This window comes from Dendrobates tinctorius, unplaced genomic scaffold (assembly GCF_039654945.1).
Source record: "Dendrobates tinctorius isolate UK_male_01 unplaced genomic scaffold, ASM3965494v1 ptg000201l, whole genome shotgun sequence".
Lineage (NCBI taxonomy): Eukaryota > Metazoa > Chordata > Amphibia > Anura > Dendrobatidae > Dendrobates > Dendrobates tinctorius.
The window spans coordinates 10,440,705-10,462,143 of NW_027361868.1; the positions used below are offsets into that span (position 1 = coordinate 10,440,705).

The following is a 21,439-nucleotide window of genomic DNA, read 5'->3' on the forward strand; positions in this document are numbered from 1 at the left end:
CTGCATGATCCCCTCTAGTCTGTGTTGTTCTGACCTCAGGGACTCATACCAATTTCTGACGGAGATCAGCACAAGATTTATCCCATTATAAGGGGGTAAATCAATGTTGGGCTAATCCACTAGACCTTCTTGAATTCATGATGGTAGCATCGCATGTGAAATTGTGGAAGCCCCATCCACATGCATGTGGGATACAGAATGCTGATTATCACACTGATTTCAATGAAGAGTCAGAACTGAAATCTGTATTATTATTATTATTATTATTATTATTATTATCATATGAAATACATCCTTTGTGATCACAGCTTTCCTTTAAATGGTCACATCAAAGTTCACGTAAATCAATAGTACGAGTGCATATAGGAAATTTCATATTATGTCTTCTAAAATAAATCTGCTCCTTCCTACACTTATGAGCCACTTCTCCTCCTTCCCCTGCCTTCATTCTTTCTGGAAAAACAGCGACAATCTTTCTTGCTCAAAACAAGATGGATTGTCAGCACAGTGAGGGATCAGATATCAGCCTCCTATTGAAATTTATGGAGAATGGAATGAGCTGAATGAGAGAGGCACAGACACGCACAGATCGTGCTGCTGCTATTCTAGAAAGTGATTGCCTTACCCTAGAGGTTTAGTCACAGCTACACTGCTTAGTACTGTTGTATAATGTCCTCCATGCTGCTGCTGTTTCTCATTGTACTACATAGGATACAAGGAATCCTTCATGTCTGTGTACTGGGTATGGGAGTCATCATAGCAGCTAGCCTCTACCCAATAGCTGAGAGAAAACTGAAAATTAGAGCCAACAGAGGAGAAAACTGGTGAAAAAACTGGTCTACAAACATGACTACTTGTTTTGAAAAGTTATTTGAAATATTAGGTATGCTTTAAACCCAATGACCAATGTTACAGTCATATGTAAAAGTTTGGGCACCCCTATTAATGTTAACCTTTTTTCTTTATAACAATTTTGGTTTTTGCAACAGCTATTTCAGTTTCATATATCTAATAACTGATGGACTCAGTTATATTTCTGGATTCAAATGAGGTTTATTGTACTAACAGAAAATGTGCAATCTGCATTTAAACAAAATTTGACCGGTGCAAAAGTATGGGCACCCTTATCATTTTCTTGATTTGAACACTCCTAACTACTTTTTACTGACTTCCTGAAGCACTAAATTGGTTTTGTAACCTCATTGAGCTTTGAACTTCATAGCCAGGTGTATCAAATCATGAGAAAAGGTATTTAAGGTGGCCACTTGCAAGTAGTTCTCCTATTTGATTCTCCTATGAAGAGTGGCATCATAGGCACCTCAAAACAACTCTCAAATGATCTGAAAACAAAGATTATTCAACATAGCTTTTCAGGGGAAGGATACAAAAAGTTGTCTCAGAGATTTAACCTGTCAGTTTCCACTGTGAGGAACATAGTAAGGAAATGGAAGAACACAGGTTCAGTTCTTGTTAAGCCCAGAAGTGGCAGGCCAAGAAAAATATCAGAAAGGCAGAGAAGAAGAATGGTGAGAACAGTCAAGGACAATCCACAGACCACCTCCAAAGACCTGCAGCATCATCTTGCTGCAGATGGTGTCACTGTGCATCGGTCAACAATACAGCGCATGCATAACGCCTTTTTGTATGACAAAACAACTCAATCTTTGTTTCATCAGTCCACAGGACCTTCTTCCAAAATGTAACTGGCTTGTCCAAATGTGCTTTTGCATACCTCAGGCGACTCTGTTTGTGGCGTGCTTGCAGAAACGGCTTCTTTCACATCACTCTCCCATACAGCTTCTCCTTGTGCAAAGTGCGCTGTATTGTTGACCGATGCACAGTGACACCATCTGCAGCAAGATGATGCTGCAGGTCTTTGGAGGTGGTCTGTGGATTGTCCTTGACTGTTCTCACCATTCTTCTTCTCTGCCTTTCTGATATTTTTCTTGGCCTGCCACTTCTGGGCTTAACAAGAACTGTACCTGTGTTCTTCCATTTCCTTACTATGTTCCTCACAGTGGAAACTGACAGGTTAAATCTCTGAGACAACTTTTTGTATCCTTCCCCTGAAAAGCTATGTTGAATAATCTTTGTTTTCAGATCATTTGAGAGTTGTTTTGAGGAGCCCATGATGCCACTCTTCATAGGAGAATCAAATAGGAGAACTACTTGCAAGTGGCCACCTTAAATACCTTTTCTCATGATTTGATACACCTGGCTATGAAGTTCAAAGCTCAATGAGGTTATAAAACCAATTTAGTGCTTCAGGAAGTCAGTAAAAAGTAGTTAGGAGTGTTCAAATCAAGAAAATGATAAGGGTGCCCATACTTTTGCACCGGTCAAATTTTGTTTAAATGCAGATTGCACATTTTCTGTTAGTACAATAAACCTCATTTGAATCCAGAAATATAACTGAGTCCATCAGTTATTAGATATATGAAACTGAAATACCTGTTGCAAAAACCAAAATTGTTATAAAGAAAAAAGGTTAACATTAATAGGGGTGCCCAAACTTTTACATATGACTGTACTTGGTCAACTTGTATTCCACAACAATTGGAGGGCTGTACTACTCTGTCTTGGTTCCAATAATGTAGAAAATAATGAGGTTACAGTGGTGCTATAATGACGAGTACTTTCGGTGGAGTGGGGTTGCGGCACACACACACACTCAGTTAAGGAGCGGAGAGTAGCACCAATCGGATGCCCGCTAATGAGTGGAACAGGTAAGACAGGAGCAGTAAATGAGAGGGTGCTGGTGTGCTGCCAAGGAGGATGATGGAGGCCTAGTGTCCTCACTATCCTCCTTGACCCCGCACCAACACCCTCTCAATTATTGGTGCAGTTTACGGAAGTTTTCACACCTATTGTGCATCTGTTTTGTTTCCTTCATTTGCACTTGATCTATTAGACGTTGCTTGCGGTATCGCAGGTTCTCTACGCCAATGACAGCAGGCGCGCTCCACCAGTAAAGAAAGCTTCCTTTCTACACAGCCCCTGACATCTGCCTCCCAATTACATAAAGCAAACATTAGTATAGGAGCAATGTCATGTTGGACGATCATGTGAGTAACACCGAAGGGATGAAAGCCATACCCGAGAAAAGGCGAAAACAAGGGGATGATCAACTGGAACATATTCAATTACAGAGAGGAGCACGCGAGCATCGGCTGCAGTCTAGCACTGTGCAATCTCGTCTACCAGCAGGTGTCCATCAAGCCAGCGTAATCACTATGCTTACTGTACAGGTTCTAGAGAATATCTCATGTTCTGTAATAGACTACTAGAGAAAAAAAGATGGGTTTTTCTGCTTTTTTCCAGAATTGTCTTGTTCTGTGGTAGATAGTACAAGTCAGAGCTGGAAATGGACAGTAATAGGTTAGAGGCAATATTAGCACCACACAGAACAATACAGTAGTGACTAGAGACGGACAAACAAATGAACAAATTTCCCCCAAAATTTGGATTTTCCAGAACCCAAATTTTTTGCGTTTTTGTTCATGTGAATTTCGGCAAATTGTAGACAGCTGTACGTCAATATGATGGATTCTGAAAGGGTTAAAAATAATCTAATAATCATCTCTCCTCAGCCCTCCTTATACCTCTCTCCCCATCAGCTCCTTTGTCTTCTCACTTCTTCTGTCTCCTGGGCCTCTTTTGCTGCCGTTAATTCGTAGCCTTTGCTGCATCACATAGCACACATCATTGAAGATAATCCATGCATCCGCAGCATGGGGGCTCATTGGTTAACACTCTCCAATGTGGCAACAGAAAGACAATCATGGAGCAAGTGCTCATATCAAATCCAGCATTTGAAGGGACGCCCCCTGAGGAAGGAGCTGAGCGCTCCGAAACGCGCGTCGGGGTAGGCCATTATCACTCTGCCTTCACTGCTCCCAGGTAATACTGCAAGCTAAAGATCCTTCAAATGCTGGATTTGATATGAGTACTTGCTCCATGATTGTCTTTCTGTTGCCTCATAGGAGAGTCCTGTTAGCTACTGGTTGTGATTATGAGCACTTGCTCTATGTCTGTCTCTTTGACACATTGTGCAATTACCGGTTTCTGATACATGTTCCCTTGGATCTCTTATAAAGGTTTCTACGTTGATACTGTCCATGATATTTTATAGGGCTGGTTAACCTGGGTCTGTGCAGGTGGTGTATCCGGCTTCTATATGCCATTGTGCACGCTTGCCTTTTTTTCCCCCGTTTCCATGTACCGTATTGTCCATGTTTTATATGCATTATCAATAAAATTCTAATTTTATGGGACCTTTGACTGCCTGTTTCTTTGGTTTGTTGTCAATGTACAATGTATACAGAAAGCTGCTACACATTGGTATGGGTGGGGTTTTACACAGCTCACATTTGAGCTCTGCTAGATCTGCAGCAGAGAAAACTGTGATTTTATCACAACTACAGCACCCAGTAAACTAAGTGATACATCACTGGAATCGGGGTCTCTACCCCTACATCATGCTGCTCTCAGATGAGGAAGTAAAAACCTGCTGACGGATTCATTTTAAGAGAGGAAGAGCTGTTTTATTATTATTATTATTATTATTAATAATAATAATAATAATAATAATAATAATAATAATAATAATAATATTTTTCTATTAGATATATATATTTGTACCATGTTAGCCAGTAGATAAAAGACATCAGCTATTGAGGACTCTCAATTTTGATTATTTTTCTGCTTTTTTTAAGGAAACAACAGCACTCCAGTCCTTCTATTAAACAAAATGTGACTAAGCTGCAATACCAGATACAGCCTTTTCAAAGAAGAGGAGCTGTTTCCAATTGAAAACTCGTTTTAATTGTTTCTGCATGCATATTATTAGGTTATTACCATTGTAGAAAACAAAATCAAATATGTAGAAATAAAAATGGGCCTGCGAGAGAAAAAAATGAAAAACAAAACATGTCATGGTCTATCAGATTCTGTATTATGGAGGTATTCTCCCAATGAAAGCATTGCTAATAAGGGCTAATAGGGCACTTTTCAAAAGGAAAACACAATTTTTACCTTTTTTTTTTTAAGTCGCATCTCAAAACCAAAAAAGCATCTTCAAGGGAAGAGGGCGTTTTTATTTTGTCGTGTCGCCTGGTGGTAAACATAAGGTCATGTTATGTGCCGTGGGGTTAAAGGAAAGTATAGTAGTCTGCTTTTTATGGATCTGTTTTATAGAGCAATTTATGGGACTGGAAGTAATCTTCTTTTTTTGTAAGTATAATGCGTAAAATGCAGCTCACTGAGCGCTGCTACATTGGTTCCAGCACCAAATTAAATTCATCTTCACTTTCTCTTTGTTCCTTTAGGTCAAACATCTTTTAGCCAAAGTATGAAAATCAATCATGGGGGAGTTTAGTTTCTTGTAAGTGCTAACACGGCTCAACTACACTTTCCATATATCGGCAGAGGTCACCACGAACAGCATGGATGGAACGTTAAGGCTGCAAAGCTTTTTGGGTGCTGTCCCATTTTTATCACGGACCCACAGACTTCTGTTGCCGAGTTTGAGCCATCGCTCATCTCAACGTTGGATATGTCACCGTGATTTTGCACGGACCAATCGGACTGCAAAAAAATCACAGAAGTGACAGATCTCGCGTAACCTGATGAAGCTGGTGTGTTCATTTTAAAATTCAATGTCAGAATGGTTATATATCCCTTTTTGAATATTAAACTCAATCCCCACCAACCTATCCTGATTGGCAGCTCCTCAGATTCCCTCCTCCCTGCTTAATCTACATCCACCTATCCTGATTGGCAGCTCCTCAGATTCCCTCCTCCCTGCTTAATCTACATCCACCTATCCTGATTGGCAGCTCCTCAGTGTCCATCCTCCCTGCTGAATCTACATTCACCTATGCTGATTGGCAGCTCCTCAGTGTCCCCTCTCCCTGCTGAATCTCCATCCACCTATCCTGATTGGCAGCTCCTCAGTGTCCCCTCTCCATGCTGAATCTAAATCCACGTATCCTGATTGGCATCTCCTCAGTGTCCCTCCTCCCTGCTGAATCTACATCCACCTATCCTGACTGGCAGCTCCTCAATGTCCCCTCTCCCTTCTGAATCTCCATCCATCTATCCTGATTAGAGGCTCCTCAGTGTCCCCTCTCCCTGCTGAATCTCTATCCACCTATCCTGATTGGCAGCTCCTCAGTGTCCATCCTCCCTGCTGAATCTACATTCACCTATGCTGATTGGCAGCTCCTCAGTGTCCCCTCTCCCTGCTGAATCTCCATCCACCTATCCTGATTGGCAGCTCCTCAGTGTCCCCTCTCCATGCTGAATCTCCATCCACCGATCCTGTCTGGCAGATCCTCAGTGTCCCTCCTCCCTGTTGAATCCCCACCCACCTATCCTGATTAGCAGCTCCTCACTGGCCCTCCTCCCTGCTTAATCTACATCCACCTAAACTGAATGGCAGCTCCTCAGTGTCCCCTCTCCCTGCTGAATTTCCATCCATCTATCCTGATTGGCAGCTCCTCAGTGTCCCCTCTCCCTGCTGAATCTCCATCCACTGATTCTGTCTGGCAGCTCTTCAGTGTTCCTCCTCCCTGCTGAATCCCCACCCACCTATCGTGATTGGCAGCTCTTCAGTGTCCCTCCTCCCTGCTGAATCCCCGCCCACCTATCCTGATTGGCAGCTCTTCAGTGTCCCTCCTCCCTGCTGAGACCTCACACTGCTCAGTATAAGCTGCAGCTGGATGGGCAGAGACTGGAGACACTTGGACTCATGAGCTTCCTCGCTGTTTAGCTGGACTCCTTGTAATATCAGGCTTATACTGCCATGCTAAAATGAATTTTCAAAGTCAATATACCCGCCTGATCAGGTCCAGGGGATCTATTTAATAATGTATGTAGTTTAGATCTGCTTTAACTCTAGAAGATGAATTATTAATTTATATTAATTTCCATATCTCACTAAACAGATTGATCTACTGATTTGGTGAAAGAAAATGTGTTAATTTGTATTTCTCTGCTGTATGTAAAAACCTTGGAATAATTTAGGGTCTGTAGTAGTATAATAGTACAGCGTGTTTATGCCGTGCTCCTTCTGCTCTGTCAATTCTATGTGAGCAGCAAGCGAGAACAAGCGGAGATAAGCGGCGTCTCTCCAGCTGAAAAGAAGAATAAATGTCTGTTTACAGCAGAAGCGAAGCAATCTGTCCAATGATAAAGTAGTCATCGTCACATGCTCCTCATTCCATACAGGACATATTCCGCAGTGTTTAGTTAAGACACATCCATAACCTTTCATTTATTAATGAGAGCAAAGCAGACGGTCATAATCATGAAGGAACAGACAGGGATACAGACAGCAGAAGATCTCCATGACAGTCCCTACAACTGTGCGTATCCCACAATATGGCATAAATGTATGAAACAATACGTTTGTATTCCCAAACTTGCAATGTTTTTGTGATTTAAAATTGTCTTTTAATATGACAACTTTCATACGGATTATGCTGTGTCCTGGATCACAATATGAAAATTGTCATATTAAAAGGCAATTTTAACCCCTTCCCGACTCATGACGCCTACGTAGGCGCCATGCTATAAATCACCCTCCTGTGGATCGGGTGACCGGGGTCAATGAAAGGTCACCCGACCCGCACACACAGGACCCTTTCTACTTCGCCACAGGGGGTGGCTTAGCCCCCACGTGGCTACGATCACTATGATTGGCTGTTGAAAGTGAAACAGCCAATCAGAGCGATAGTAATATTTCATCAATGAAATTTGATGAAATATTACAATCCAGCCATGGCCGATGCTGCAGTAGCATCGGACATGGCTGGAGATACTAATCTGCCCCCCCCTCCACGACCGACGGCACCGATCGGCTGCCGCCACCGACTGACGGCACCAATCGGCTGCCGCAGTCATCATCAGCTCCCCCCCTTCCCTCCGCTCCCCCCAGCCTTCCGATCCCCCCTCACCCTCCCCGGTACCTCCTGTCCCTCTGGCGGTCCCGGTGTAGTGCATCATGAGCGCCGCTATCTTGGAAAATGGTGAGCGCATGCGCAGTGCGCCCGCTCATATCTGCCGGCTGCAGATTCATTCATTTTATTTTGATCACTGTGATAAACTCTCACATTGATAAAAAAAAAAAGTAAATAAACCCCCCCTTTATCACCCCCATAGGTAGGGACAAATAATAAAATAAAAAAAATATTTTTATTTTCCCGTTAGGGTTAGAATTAGGGTTAGGGTAGGAATTAGGGTTAGGGTTAGACTTAGGGTTAGGGTTGGAGTTAGGGTTGGAATTAGGATTAGGGTTGGAATTAGTGTTAACATTAGGGTTAGGGGTGGGTTGGGGTTGGGATTAGGGTTAGGGGTGTGTTGGGGTTAGGGTTGTGGTTAGGGTTATGATTAGGGTTGGGATTAGGGTTAGGGGTGTGTTGGGGTTAGGGTTGGAGTTAGAATTGAGGGGTTTCCACTGTTTAGGCACATCAGGGGGGTCTCCAAACGCGACATGGCGCCACCATTTATTCCAGCCAATTTTGCATTCAAAAAGTCAAACACTAGTCCCTCATTCCGAGCCCCAACGTGTGCCCAAACAGTGGTTTACCCCCACATATGTGGTATCAGCATACTCAGGAAAAATTGTACAACAACTTTTGGGGTCTAATTTCTCATGTTATCGTTGGAAAAATAAAAAATTGGGGGCTAAAATAATTATTTTTGTGGAAAAAAAATGATTTTTTATTTTCATGGCTCTGCGTTATAAACCTTTGTGAAGCACTTGGGGGTTCAAAGTGCTCACAACACATCTAGATAAGTTCCTTGGGCGGTCTAATTTACAAAATGGGGTCACTTGTGGGGGGGTTTCCACTGTTTAGGCACAGCAGGGGCTCTCCAAACGTAATGACACCTGCAGACCATTCCATCAAAGTCTGCATTTCAAAACGCCACTACTTCCCTTCCGAGCCCCGACGTGTGCCCATACAGTAGTTTCCCCCCACATATGGGGTACCAGCTTCCAGGACAAACTGGACAATAACTTTTGGGGTCCCATTTCTCCTGTTACCCTTGTGAAAATAAAAAATTGCGGGCTAAAAAAATCATTTTTTGAGGAAAAAAATCATTTTTTATTTTCACAGCTCTGCGTTATTAACTTCTGTGAAGCACTTGGGGGTTCAAAGTGCTCACTATGCATCTAGATAAGTTCCTTGGGGGTCTATTCTCCAAAATGGGGTCACTTGTGGGGGGTTTCTACTGTTTAGGCACATCAGGGGCTCTGCAAACGTAACGTGACGCCCGCAGACCATTCCATCAAGTCGGCATTTCAAAACGTCACTACTTCCCTTCCGAGCCCCGACGTGCGCCCAAACAGTGGTTCCCCCCGACATATGGGGTACAGCGTACTCAGGAGAAACTGGACAACAACTTTAGGGATCCAATTTCTCCTGTTACCATTGTGAAAATAAAAATTAGTGAGCTAAAAGAATCATTTTTTGAGGAGAAAAATGATTTTTTATTTTCACGGCTCTGCGTTATAAACTTCTGTGAAGCACCTGGAGGCTCAAAGTGCTTACTATGCATCTAGATAAGTTCCTTGGGGGGTCTAGTTTCCAAAATTGGGTCACTTGTTGGGGAGCTCCAAAGTTTAGGCACACAGGGACTCTCCAAACACGACGAGGCAACCGCTAAATATTCCAGCATATTTTCCATTCAAAAAGTCAAATGGCGCTCCTTCTCTTCTGAGCACTGCCATGGACCCAAACAGTGGTTTATTACCACATATGAGGTATCGGTGTACTCAGGAGAAATTGCCCAACAAATTTTAGGATCCATTTTATCCTGTAACCCATGTGAAAATGAAAAAATTGATGCTGAAAGAACATTTTTGTTGGAAAAATTAAAATGTCCATTTTTTCCTTCCATGTTGCTTTAGTCCCTGTGAAGCACCTGAAGGGTTAATAATCTTCTTGAATGTAGTTTTGAGTAGCTTGAGGGGTGCAGTTTTTAGAATGGTGTCACTTTTGGGTATTCTCTGCCATATAGACCCCTCAAATTGACTACAAATGTGAGATGGTCCCTAAAAAAAATGGTTTTGAAAATTTTGGTGTAAAAATGAGAAATCGCTGGTCAACTTTTAACCCTTATAACTTCCTAACAAAAAAAAAATTTTGTTTCCAAAATTGTCTCACGTAACTCTCTGGTTTAACAGAATAAAAATTCAAATTTTGAAAATTGCAAAATTTTCAAAATTTTCACCAAATTTCCATTTTTTTCACAAATAAAATAAAAAATGATCGACCTAAATTTACCTCTAACATGAAGCCCAATATGTCATGAAAAAACAATCTCAGAATCGCTAGGATGCGTTGAAGCGTTCCGGAGTTATTACCTCATAAAGGGACACTGGCCAGAATTGCAAAAAATGGCCAGGTCATTAAGGTCAAAATAGGCTGGGTCATGAAGGGGTTAAATCACAAAAACATTGCAGGGTGTGGGAATACAAACTTATTAGAGTCTTTGATTCCATCCACACAGGACTAAATCTGTCAGGAGGATTTATGGCTCAGTACAGAATCTGTGGAATCTGCTCCAGAGACAGTGAGGGCACCGGGCCTCTGATCTTACTTGGATATTGAGATGATAAAACTCTCACACCACTAATCGAATCCAATTAACGATTCATTCTCTGAGCTCAGTTTGTTTAGTTAAATGTTTATTCATTATACCATGCCTCCCCTTTTTTTGTTTGCTTGTGCATATTTGTGTTTCTTCAGAAACTTTGCTATACCATGCCTGAGGAAGGGACCTAAAGCCCCGTCTCACATAACGAGATCTTTAGCAAGATCGCTGAAAAGTCACCGATTTTGTGACGCAACAGCGATCTCGTTACGTGTGACACATAGCGGCGACCGGCACCCCGCTGGATATCGCTGATCATGCCAGAAAGGCCATTTTTTGATCGTTGGCGTCCCGCTGGCCAGCGTGCATCGCTACGATTGACACCGACGAGCGACCTCGTTGGCGACGCAGTACTCAGGGACGCAGGCGTAAGTCGTCAGAAAAGCTGCTGTGTGACAAGGTCCCAACGACCGCCAAGGTCATTATACGGATCGCCGGATCGTTGACTAGACTAGCGACCTTGTAGCGACGCCTCAGCGATCCTTACCAGGTCATATCATTGTCGGGATCACTGGTGCGCCATTGAGTAGATCTGCCTGTTTGACATCTTACTGGCGATCATGTAGCGACGCACCAGCGATCCTTACCAGGTCGTATCATTGTCGGGATCACTGGTGCGCCGTTGAGTAGATCTGCCTGTTTGACATCTTACTAGCGATCATGTAGCGACGCACCAGCGATCCTTACCAGGTCGTATCATTGTCGGGATCACTGGTGCGCCGTTGAGTAGATCTGCCTGTTTGACATCTTACTGGCGATCATGTAGCGACGCACCAGCGATCCTTACCAGGTCGTATCATTGTCGGGATCACTGGTGCGCCGTTGAGTAGATCTGCCTGTTTGACATCTTACTAGCAATCATGTAGCGACGCACCAGCGATCCTTACCAGGTCGTATCGTTGTCAGGATCGCCGGTGCGTCGCTTAGTGTAACGGTACTCTAAGAAGTCGCAAAAGCTTGCTTTGTAATATAATTTATTTTATTTTTGTTAGTCATTAAAAGGTATCATATCTACAAGATCATCTTGTTTTTCAAATCAACAGTAAACAGTAAAAGTACCTATATGAGTCTTAAAGGGTATCTGTCAGTAGGTTTTTGCTACCCCAGCTAAGAACAGCATAACGTAGAGAAAGAGACCCTGATTCCAACGATGCATCACTTAGTTTACTGTGTTTAGCAGTTGTGATACAATCAGAGATGTAGCATGAAGCAGAGCTCAGAAAGCTAACTCCGCCCACACCCCTTATTGTCAGCTTTCTGTGTACGTTGTATATTGACAATAAGCTTCTAATCAGTGCTGGGAGTGTGGTTGGACCAGGATGCATGCAGGCACCTAGCCCAGCAGTGATAATCTTTTGCTAACAAAACATTCATTGTATTGAAACAACAGCACACAGCCTAATAAGTGACAAATAGCTGAAATCAGTGTCTCAGTTCGTAATTCATGCTGCCCTCAGATTACATAGCAAAAATCCAATACAGATTACTTTGCCAGAGGGTATTTATTGTCTTCCCAGAAAAAAGGATGGTTCAGTACATTACCACAAAAGGATATGTTAGCTACAAAAAAAAAAAAAAAACTAACGGACTCCTGGAGACGGTCTTAAACCAGATTCCAACGTTCTCAGTAAACCAATATCCTGTCTTGTTGCTTTTATTAACAAAACTTGTATTGAGCAGACAAAAACACACAGATATTAAAGCTGGATGTATGGATATAAATTGTTTAAATGATAATCAAAGCAAGCTATAAAATATTAACCATAACAAAGCGTACTGCGAAAGGCAATGTTTGGATATTGAATTTGAAAATCATGGAAGCTTTTCTCTAGAAACAGCGCCACTCTTGATCATGGGCTAAATGTGGTATTACAGCTCAGCCAGGTCCAAGTAAATAGGCCAAAGCTGCAATACTAGACACCATGGATAAGGACGGGGCAATTTTTAATTTTTGCATTTTTTTTCATCCCCTTTCTTCCAAGAGCCCTTTTGAGGGCTTGTTTTTTTACAAGACGACTTGTTGTTTTGAATGATGCCAATGTACTGGAAAGTGGGAAAAAAATTTAAGCGTGGTAAAATAGCAAAAAAAAAGCGTAATTTTTCCATTATTGTTTTTTTTATTTTTTATTTAAAGGATTTGTTGTACAGTAAAAATGACTTGCCGATATGATTCTCCAGGTCTGTACGATTACGGCGATACTAAACATTTTGTTTTCCTTAAATTTTTTTTAGCAATTTGTAAATAAAAAAATAAAATAATTCTTGTGACGATGTTTTTATTGATATAATTTTTGATAGATATGATGTTTTGATCGCCCGCTGTTACATCTTTTTATGCTATTGTGGCAGCTGAAAATCCACAATTCTGGCATTTTGATTTTTTTTTCTTGGTGCATCAGATTAATTTATTTTATATACTGAGAATGGACTTTTGGGGATGCAGTGATACAAAATATCTGTAATTAAAAAAAAATTCTCAATTTTTAATTGGGGAAAGAGGGTGATTTGAATATATATATATATGTACAGTATTTGTTGGTCCCCTTAGGGGACTTGTACCTGCGATTGTCTGATACCTTCTACTATACCTAGCAATGCCATGGTTTTGCTATCAATAGCAAAAATTATGGTCTCCTATGAATGCCGGCCAAGGGCTGGCTTTCACAGAAGCACCATCATGTCAGGCACAGGAGTCTTCAGCAGACCCCTGGCCATCATGTTAAACCATCCGCACCCTGCGATCACTTTTCGGGGTGCCAATAGGTACCATGTGCCAATAGGTAACCAAGTACCCAAGCTGTCAGCACTGATTGACAGCGGCATTTGACAGGTTAACAGCCATTGACCGAGCTACGTTCCATCTGTGGCTGTTACAGGCAGGTGATGGCTGATTATTACAGCCATCATCTGCCAGGCAAAAAATTTGAGTTTGGTTCGCATCAAAGGCAGGGAGCCGGGATATAATTTACCCTGTACATCATAGGTCGTTAAGATATTAAAATAATTTTGCACATTTTTGTGTAACACTATATGGAATTACACCTGTGCTGTCCCACAATGTACATTTCTATTTAAGTGGCGACTACTGCGCAGTTTACAGGAACATGGAGTGACCTGTTGTGTCTGAAGGTCGTACGTCCTCATGGCTGTCGCAGGTAAGCAATCAGCGTAATGGAGTAGACACACGAGTAATCCTTCCTTCGCTCAGGCAATGTCACTCCTCTGAGACCTCACTTTCTGAATGCTTTCAGCTAATGGTTTTATCTGACATTTATTAACATTACATTAAAATTAAAATTCATGTAGTGCGCGGCACGTAGGATTTTTATTTATACACTTATAAATATGCTTATCGTATTATTTTCTGCGTTCTGTTTGCGAAAAGTGATGTTGAGTACAATATGTCAGAGGCCCTTTAAAATCACATTTGCTCACGCAGTAACCAGATTTGGATGTATTATTCAGAGATAAGTCAAATGGCAGATAAAAGTAAGAACAAAATACAAGATCGGCTGCGTAGACGACGCTCTAAAAGAAACACTGAAAGATTCGCTGTGTGGTGCCTCGTAAATTACTTTTCCCTTTCAAATATTTTATTACTCTTTATCAATGTGATGTGAGCAAAAATAAAATCTGATATACAACTTCAGCACTTTATACCGATCAGGTGGCAGCGAACATGAGAGAAAGCAATGGCGTACGGCATCAGAGACATGGGACAACAAAATGGAAAAAAAAGTGGCGCATATAATGCAAGGAGGAATGAAGGAGCATGCAGAAATTAAGAACAGGGTCAGGAGTAGATGCAAGTATGACGGCTCAGCACCACCCTACATCTCCTCCCTTGTTTCAGTATACCACCCTACCCCCGCCCTCCGTTCTGCTGATGACCTGAGGTTAGCATCGTCAATAATCAGAACCTCCCACTCCCGTCTCCAAGACTTTACACGTGCTGCGCCAATTCTTTGGAATGCACTTCCCGGGTCAATACGATTAGTCCCCAATCCCCACAATTTTAAGCGTTCCCTGAAAACACATTTATTCAGACTGGCCTACTGCCCCAACACATTAATCTAACTGTCCCTGTGTGGCACAGCCAAAAGTTTTACCATAACCAGGTTCCCCGCATCATGTTCCCACATGCTTTATGCCTCCATTAGCCCTCTGTGTCTGTACTGTTACACACTTAACATTATGGCTGGTCCATACAATCAGGGCAACTGTTACCACCCACCTTTCGTGTCTCCCTCTTTCCTCATAGACTGTAAGCTTGCGAGCAGGGCCCTCATTCCTCTTGGTATCTGTTATAATCTATGTGATTATTGTTATGCTGTAATGTCTATTGTCTGTACAAGTCCCCTCCGAAATGTAAAGTGCTGCAGAATATGTCGGCGCTATAGAAATAAAATATATTATTATTATTATGTATTACTTACTATACATTATGGTAGGGGGTTACTTATCCACGAGTCCCATATTTTGAGATATTTAGGCTAAGTGTCATTCAAACCACTTTTTAAGTTGCTCGTTGGTCAACAAGTTATCTACAAGGGCTAAAATCCCTGGGAATGGTTTGTGCGTTTTTTTTCCCAAGAATGAGTTATCATTTGTTCTGTCGCTACAAAAAGAAAGGTGAAAAATCTGTATTGAGACCAAGTGAGCTTGGAAGATTTGTGATGTAATAAAGAGTAATAGAGATCTCTAGTAAGGGGAGTACAGAATATAGTTTAGGCCAGGGCATATACACCTGACAAAGGCAGGTCCAAAACGCGCGTCGGGGCAGACGCGCAGCCTACTATAGACCTTGCATATGCCAGTGTTCAAGGTAATTTATAAACAGATTGACTCTGTATTATTGGTCATAGCCGGCCTGAGCACCATGTTTGCTACCTACCAAATCTTGACACCATATCCATTGTTTACCAGGGTAGAACTGATGACATGATCGATTTACCTAATTAAATTTGCTTACATGATCATTTTCCTACATGGTATTTCATGATGGTAGATATGATATTCATATGTATTTAAATACTACTGCTCCTGGTTTTCATCACACATATTGTTCCTGTTTCCTCTGTCCTGTATGTACATATATATTTTTACTAATAATATTTTCTATTTGTAAGTATCACTTGGGACTTTTGTATTGTTTTTTTTCCTCCTCTTCATACATTCTTGATGATTAGTTCAAATTAGGCCTTACATTATTGGCATTAAGGGTATGTTATAAAAATGAGGTTTTACTTTATGTACACTTGTTGAATATGCCAATTTTTTCTATCAGTCAATTGTACCCCCTTAGGTGTTGCAGTAACCATAACATAATGTATACATTTTTCCTGGAATGTCCCGTTAATTAGTTTCTTGTTTTCCTTTACACCAGGTGGAAAACACTCCCTGATGTCTCCAATTTTATTTTTTACCCAACTTATTCTTTTTACCACTCTGTGAGCTGTTGACAATCTGTGCCTCCGGTTCTCTGGCAGCTTCTGACTACCCTGTAGAGCAGTGGTTCCCAACCTTTCTTACCATGAGAGCCCACATTCGGGTCTGATAGATGGTTCATGAGTCACATTCAGCAAGACCCTTCCCACTGACACCATAGTGACACCAACAGTCCCAATATAATGACAGCCAAAGCTTCACCACAGAATCCTTGTTCCTCTCTCCATTATACATCCAGGGGTTCCCATTTTATCCTCTTCCGATATTCTTGTATCAAGCACACTCACCATACTAACACATCCAGCTTCAAGCACCCCAATAACTGGCAGTATTATCCTATCTCCAGTTTACTAAACTTATCCTCACCTTCCCACCAGTATACACGCATCCCAATCTGCTCTTGTGCGCAGGGCTACTCTCAAAAGTCACCATCAGGCAGGCTGTCACGAGCCACAAGTTGTGTACCCCATGCTATAGAGCATCTGCAGGAGGGCTGGTAGTGAAAGTCTTTACAGCACATTGATCCATTGCCCAACTGCACTTCCTTAAACAAAGAACTCTGTGGCGGATTTCCCTGGCTGCACAACCGCATGCAAGACTTCTTCCGTGCTTCCCCCATACTCTGGAATTCTCTACCCCATCACATCAGACTCTCCTACCACGGAAACCTTCAAAAAGGACCTGAAGACCCACCTCTTCCGACAAGCCTATAACCTGCAGTGATCCTCAGTCTACTGAACTGCCGCACGGCCAGCTCTACCCTCTCCTAGTGTATCCTCACCCTTCCCCTGTAGACTGTGAGCCCTTGCGGGCAGGGTCCTGTCTCCTTCTGTACTTATGTGTGTCTTGTATTGCTCATGTTTATTGTACTTGTCTATACTTGCCTCTTTTCACATGTAAAGCGCCATGGAATAAATGGCGCTATATAAATGTATGATAATAATAACAATAATAAGGACAAACAAATGATGTAGCAGAACTGATAGAAGGTGTTCAAACATCCCCTTCTTTTATGTAGTACTAGCTAAGCTTTAATTTTAGGAGGTGCTACGCAAAAGCTTTAAAGATGACCATTCACCAGTTTCAACATGATAAACCGTCCACATCATGGAACAGTGGCTCCAGAGCTGAATAAAATTATGTTTTGTTTTTATTATTTCTCATCTCTCTTGTGGCGACGTTAGCATGTAAAATTAAGATTGTAATTTTTGCTAAGACCAAAGAGGCATTAGCAGAGATTGTTCTCTGGGGTGTGTACTTTTTTCCCTGCACGATGTTGACCAATCATAAGCAGGAGGCATCATGCAGAAGAAAAGAACACGCCCCTAGAGAAGCTTAGAGCAGGCTTTCTCGTGTGAGACATGTAATAACAAGTAGTTCTGCTCTCCTCTGTGATCTCTGCACCTCCTTTGTAAATCAAAGATGTGTTTAATTACAAACATCGAGTTTACCCAGGCCAAACTGTGTCATGAAAATACCAGCAGTCGTTTTCCTGAGATGGCTTTGTCGTTGTTCTTGCGGCCGCCCCACCACTGGCATCTTTTACTTTATATTGTAAAGTATAGAGAGCGAACATGTCACTTCTTTTAACGGCTTCTGGGTTTTCGAACTCTGAAATAGTTTAAAGAAGTGACATCAGAAGGAACTGTTGCACAGCGATGTCATTTTCACATTGCTGTGCATTATGCTAATTTTATGGGGAAGCTTTGGTGGTGCTTTTTCAGGAGGTTTCTGGGCGGAATCTGTCTGAAAAAGACACCGTGTGCACATACCTTTTAAGACAGAAAAAAAAAAACATGACGAAAACGTGGACACTGCTGCATTCTGTGCTGGGAGAATGCTCATGTAAGTGTTGGTACACCTGAACATTACAAACTGTACGTAAGTAAAGAAGCTGCAAAGCATTGTAGAAATGGCGGCACATCTTGGTAACTCCGCTGTTGCCATCAACTATTCTTAAAAGACTAACAATTAACCTTTAATTAGTCGCATGGGGTCCATCATCAAATATCCGCCGGTATGAAAGGCAGGGAACCCTCCTTTTCGGTAGCTTCATAGCTCTGGCGTCCCTCCCTCATCATATATTATCATACAGCGAAGACGTTTTATCTTGGTTCTTAAATAAAGTAAAAATTCTTCTCTAATACATGTTGTTCATGTTTGGATACGATAACCGGGGTCCTCGCACAACTAATAGTGTAAGTATTTTGCATCGACTAACTGAAAGTTAAAATAAAAAAAGCTAAATAAACCTGCATTTCAAAAACAAACTACGACTCACCCTAAACAAAGGCAACAAAAACAAAACAAAAAAAAACAAAACACAAAATAGGAAACGTCAAAGTCAACAAACTTTATCTTAATAAATCTGCCCCAAAAAGTAAGAATATACTGGTTGCTTGTCCCACTGAATAAAAACATACATACTGTATACTCGGAGGAATAGGAACAGTTGGGAGAGGAATTTAACGGAATATCATTATCCTAGTTATTATGGTCATTTTTATACACGCAGGTCATATTTTTCAGAGGATGTGACCTGTGGTCAGACCTGGGTCTGCTAGCTTTCTTGCTCGTGAGGCCATAGCCTTGAACTTGATGATTCTCGAGAGTCTATCAGAATTCAATCCATGATGGAGTAATATTGAGTTGACCTAGACAGAGGCCTTCTGAGATTTACCATCACTACTGGTGATTGGGGTGAAGCGGATATTGTTATTTCTGACCAGTCGGTTCCAGAGATCATGAAGTCTTCTGATTACATGGCTAGTTTGTATTGATTTTTGATTTTTTTTCAAAAAAGAAATTGAAAATAAAATAAAAGACAAAATATAAATATGACTAAGACACAAAATAACAATCCATTACTCTATGAATATAAGGGAGGAAATTATTCTATGGCCCTAAACTCTTTACTCTTGTAACAGTTGTTGTTTTTTTAGGATCCGTAGTGAGCAGATAAAAGGATGCTGTAGATTTTTAGACTAGCGTAGTGAAAATTAAAGAGGTCTTCCAATTTTAGACATTTATGAAACCAGCATCTGCTTGTAGGATCATATCCAGGTGGAGAAATAATTTGTTAGGGGTCACCATTACTGTGAGAGGGATACATAGCGGAAACCGTAGAGTATTACTGTGTGGAACACACGGGGGGGCTTCACTACTACGGGGTCCCTGAGGTGGCACTATTATTGGGCAGTGCACAAAGGGGGACAGCCGACTCTGCAGAGAGAAGTAGTGGCCGTGAGAAGTCGTCTTGGTGGTCTGGGCCAGGCAGAGAAGAAAATGGAAAGCGACTGATCCTAATCAGAGATCGCAACACCTTGCACCCAATGACAAAATGTAAAAGATGGGAAACTGCTTTTGATTTCTAACAAGGCAGCCTGCTGAATCAGATGAAACTGAATGAGCAATGCCGCTTTGCAATGATGACGTGCAGGTTTTGTTATCTTATGCTGCATATTGTATTGAAGGAGTAAAGCAGATGCGGGGAGCAGATTTCATGTCTCGCTGGGCATCCTAATGTTATAAAAACTCGATTTATGTCAAGATAGGCATCAATAATACATTTTATTTCAGTATTAGTCTAACATCGGTGGCATTTATTTTACTTTTTTACTCATTGTTATTACTTTGTTTATTCATATATTTCATTTTTCTGCTTTGTTACCTTTTCTGGTGGGATCAGGATCTATAACATTAGTTATTATTATTATTATTATTATTATTATTATTTATTGTTATAGCGCCATTTATTCCATGGCGCTTTACATGTGAGGGGGGTATACATAAAAACAAGTACAATAATCTTAAACAATACAAGTCATAACTGGTACAGGAGGAGAGAGGACCCTGCCCGCGAGGGCTCACAATCTTCAAGGGATGGGTGATAATACAGTAGGCGAGGGTAGAGCTGGTCGTGCAGCGGTTTGGTCGATCGGTGGTTACTGCAGGTTATAGGCTTGTCGGAAGAGGTGGGTCTTCAGGCTCTTTTTGAAGGTTTCGATGGTAGGTGAGAGTCTGATATGATGTGGATTAGTTGGATAGTTGTGGATTTTATGCCATCTTCTTGGTAATTTTAGTAAAAATGTCATCATGGAAATGTCAGAAATAACCGAATCCCCTGACCCACTCTTGATTGACAGGCACCTATGACATTTGACATTGATGCCTCCTATGACCATTTCATCCCATGCACCGGACAAAGCTCCGATCCCAGATGTTCCCTTGGTTTACTTGGGCTTTTAGGCATAAACCACAGCGAGGCCTCTGACTCAATCCCTAACTTCAAGCAGAAGCTCAGAATGGCTCTCTTGATGTCCTATTAGTGGCAGAAATTACTTTTTTTTTCTCCTTTGCTGTCTAAAAATAACATAGAAGGAAAAAAAAATCTCACCCTTAAAACAATGAACAGACGGGTTTTGTTTCAGACAATTCCCATATATGAATCACAACAACGGTAAAAAAAAAAAGAAATACTCGCTTGTGATTCCTTTTTTTTTTTTTTAGACATCCAGTATGTAAAAAGCTTACTTAATAATCCAAATATAAACATGTAAAAAAAAACAAAATAGGTGATAAAAAAGTATAAAGATAAAAAAAGATTGAAAATGTTACGTTTTTGGAGTTGTCCTCTTCCAAAATGATAGAGGCTGCCCATGTTGCTGCATCTAGTGCCATGTACTGTAATAGTGGAGGTCCAGGACAATAGGGCGGTAGGCAATAAGAAAAGTAGCTCCCACCCGCCTCAACACTATTAGTTTTGCACTTTTAACCATAATTTTTAAACATAAATACTGCCATCCAATGCCAAATAGTACGTATTTGTAATGCCCGCACGGCATAGCCATATAATAGCCTCATAATCTATTCAAATAACAAAACCATGTAGTGAGCACAAAACTGTGCCATAAAATTGTAAAACATCCTTCGAGTTTGGTATTTGGGCAATAGTCCAGTTTGTCAACCCCTAAAATTGTCCCCGGCGCACAAGGCCCCCATATCTACAATCAAATGAAGTCTAAGTCCTCCTGTCTTGAGGTGGGATTACATGAAGTAGCACCAACATAGGACCCTGTTTTGTTATGAGGGTCTCTTTGATCTATGTATTTCCACTGCAGTCGTTTTACAGCTCTCATAAAGGGAATCCACCATCGTTCCTTGCATGGTAAATCTGTGTAGTATCTATTGAAGGTCTTTTTTGTGCCATTTTCTTATTGATGCCTTATGCTTCAATATCTGACTGGTGGGGGGTCCAGCAGATCAAAGGATTAAAGGAGCTTTCCTAGATTGATTATTAGAAATAGCTCCAAGTAGTGGTTGTGCCTGG

At 41.4% G+C, this 21,439-nt stretch overlaps 1 protein-coding gene across 2 annotated transcripts in view; it reads right to left on the reverse strand.

Annotated features, from left to right (window-relative positions):
- The window catches only part of KCNH1 (potassium voltage-gated channel subfamily H member 1), a 386,099-nt gene that overhangs the window by 88,453 nt on the left and 276,207 nt on the right, over nucleotides 1-21,439 (reverse strand). The gene's annotated exons all lie outside the window — the stretch shown is intronic.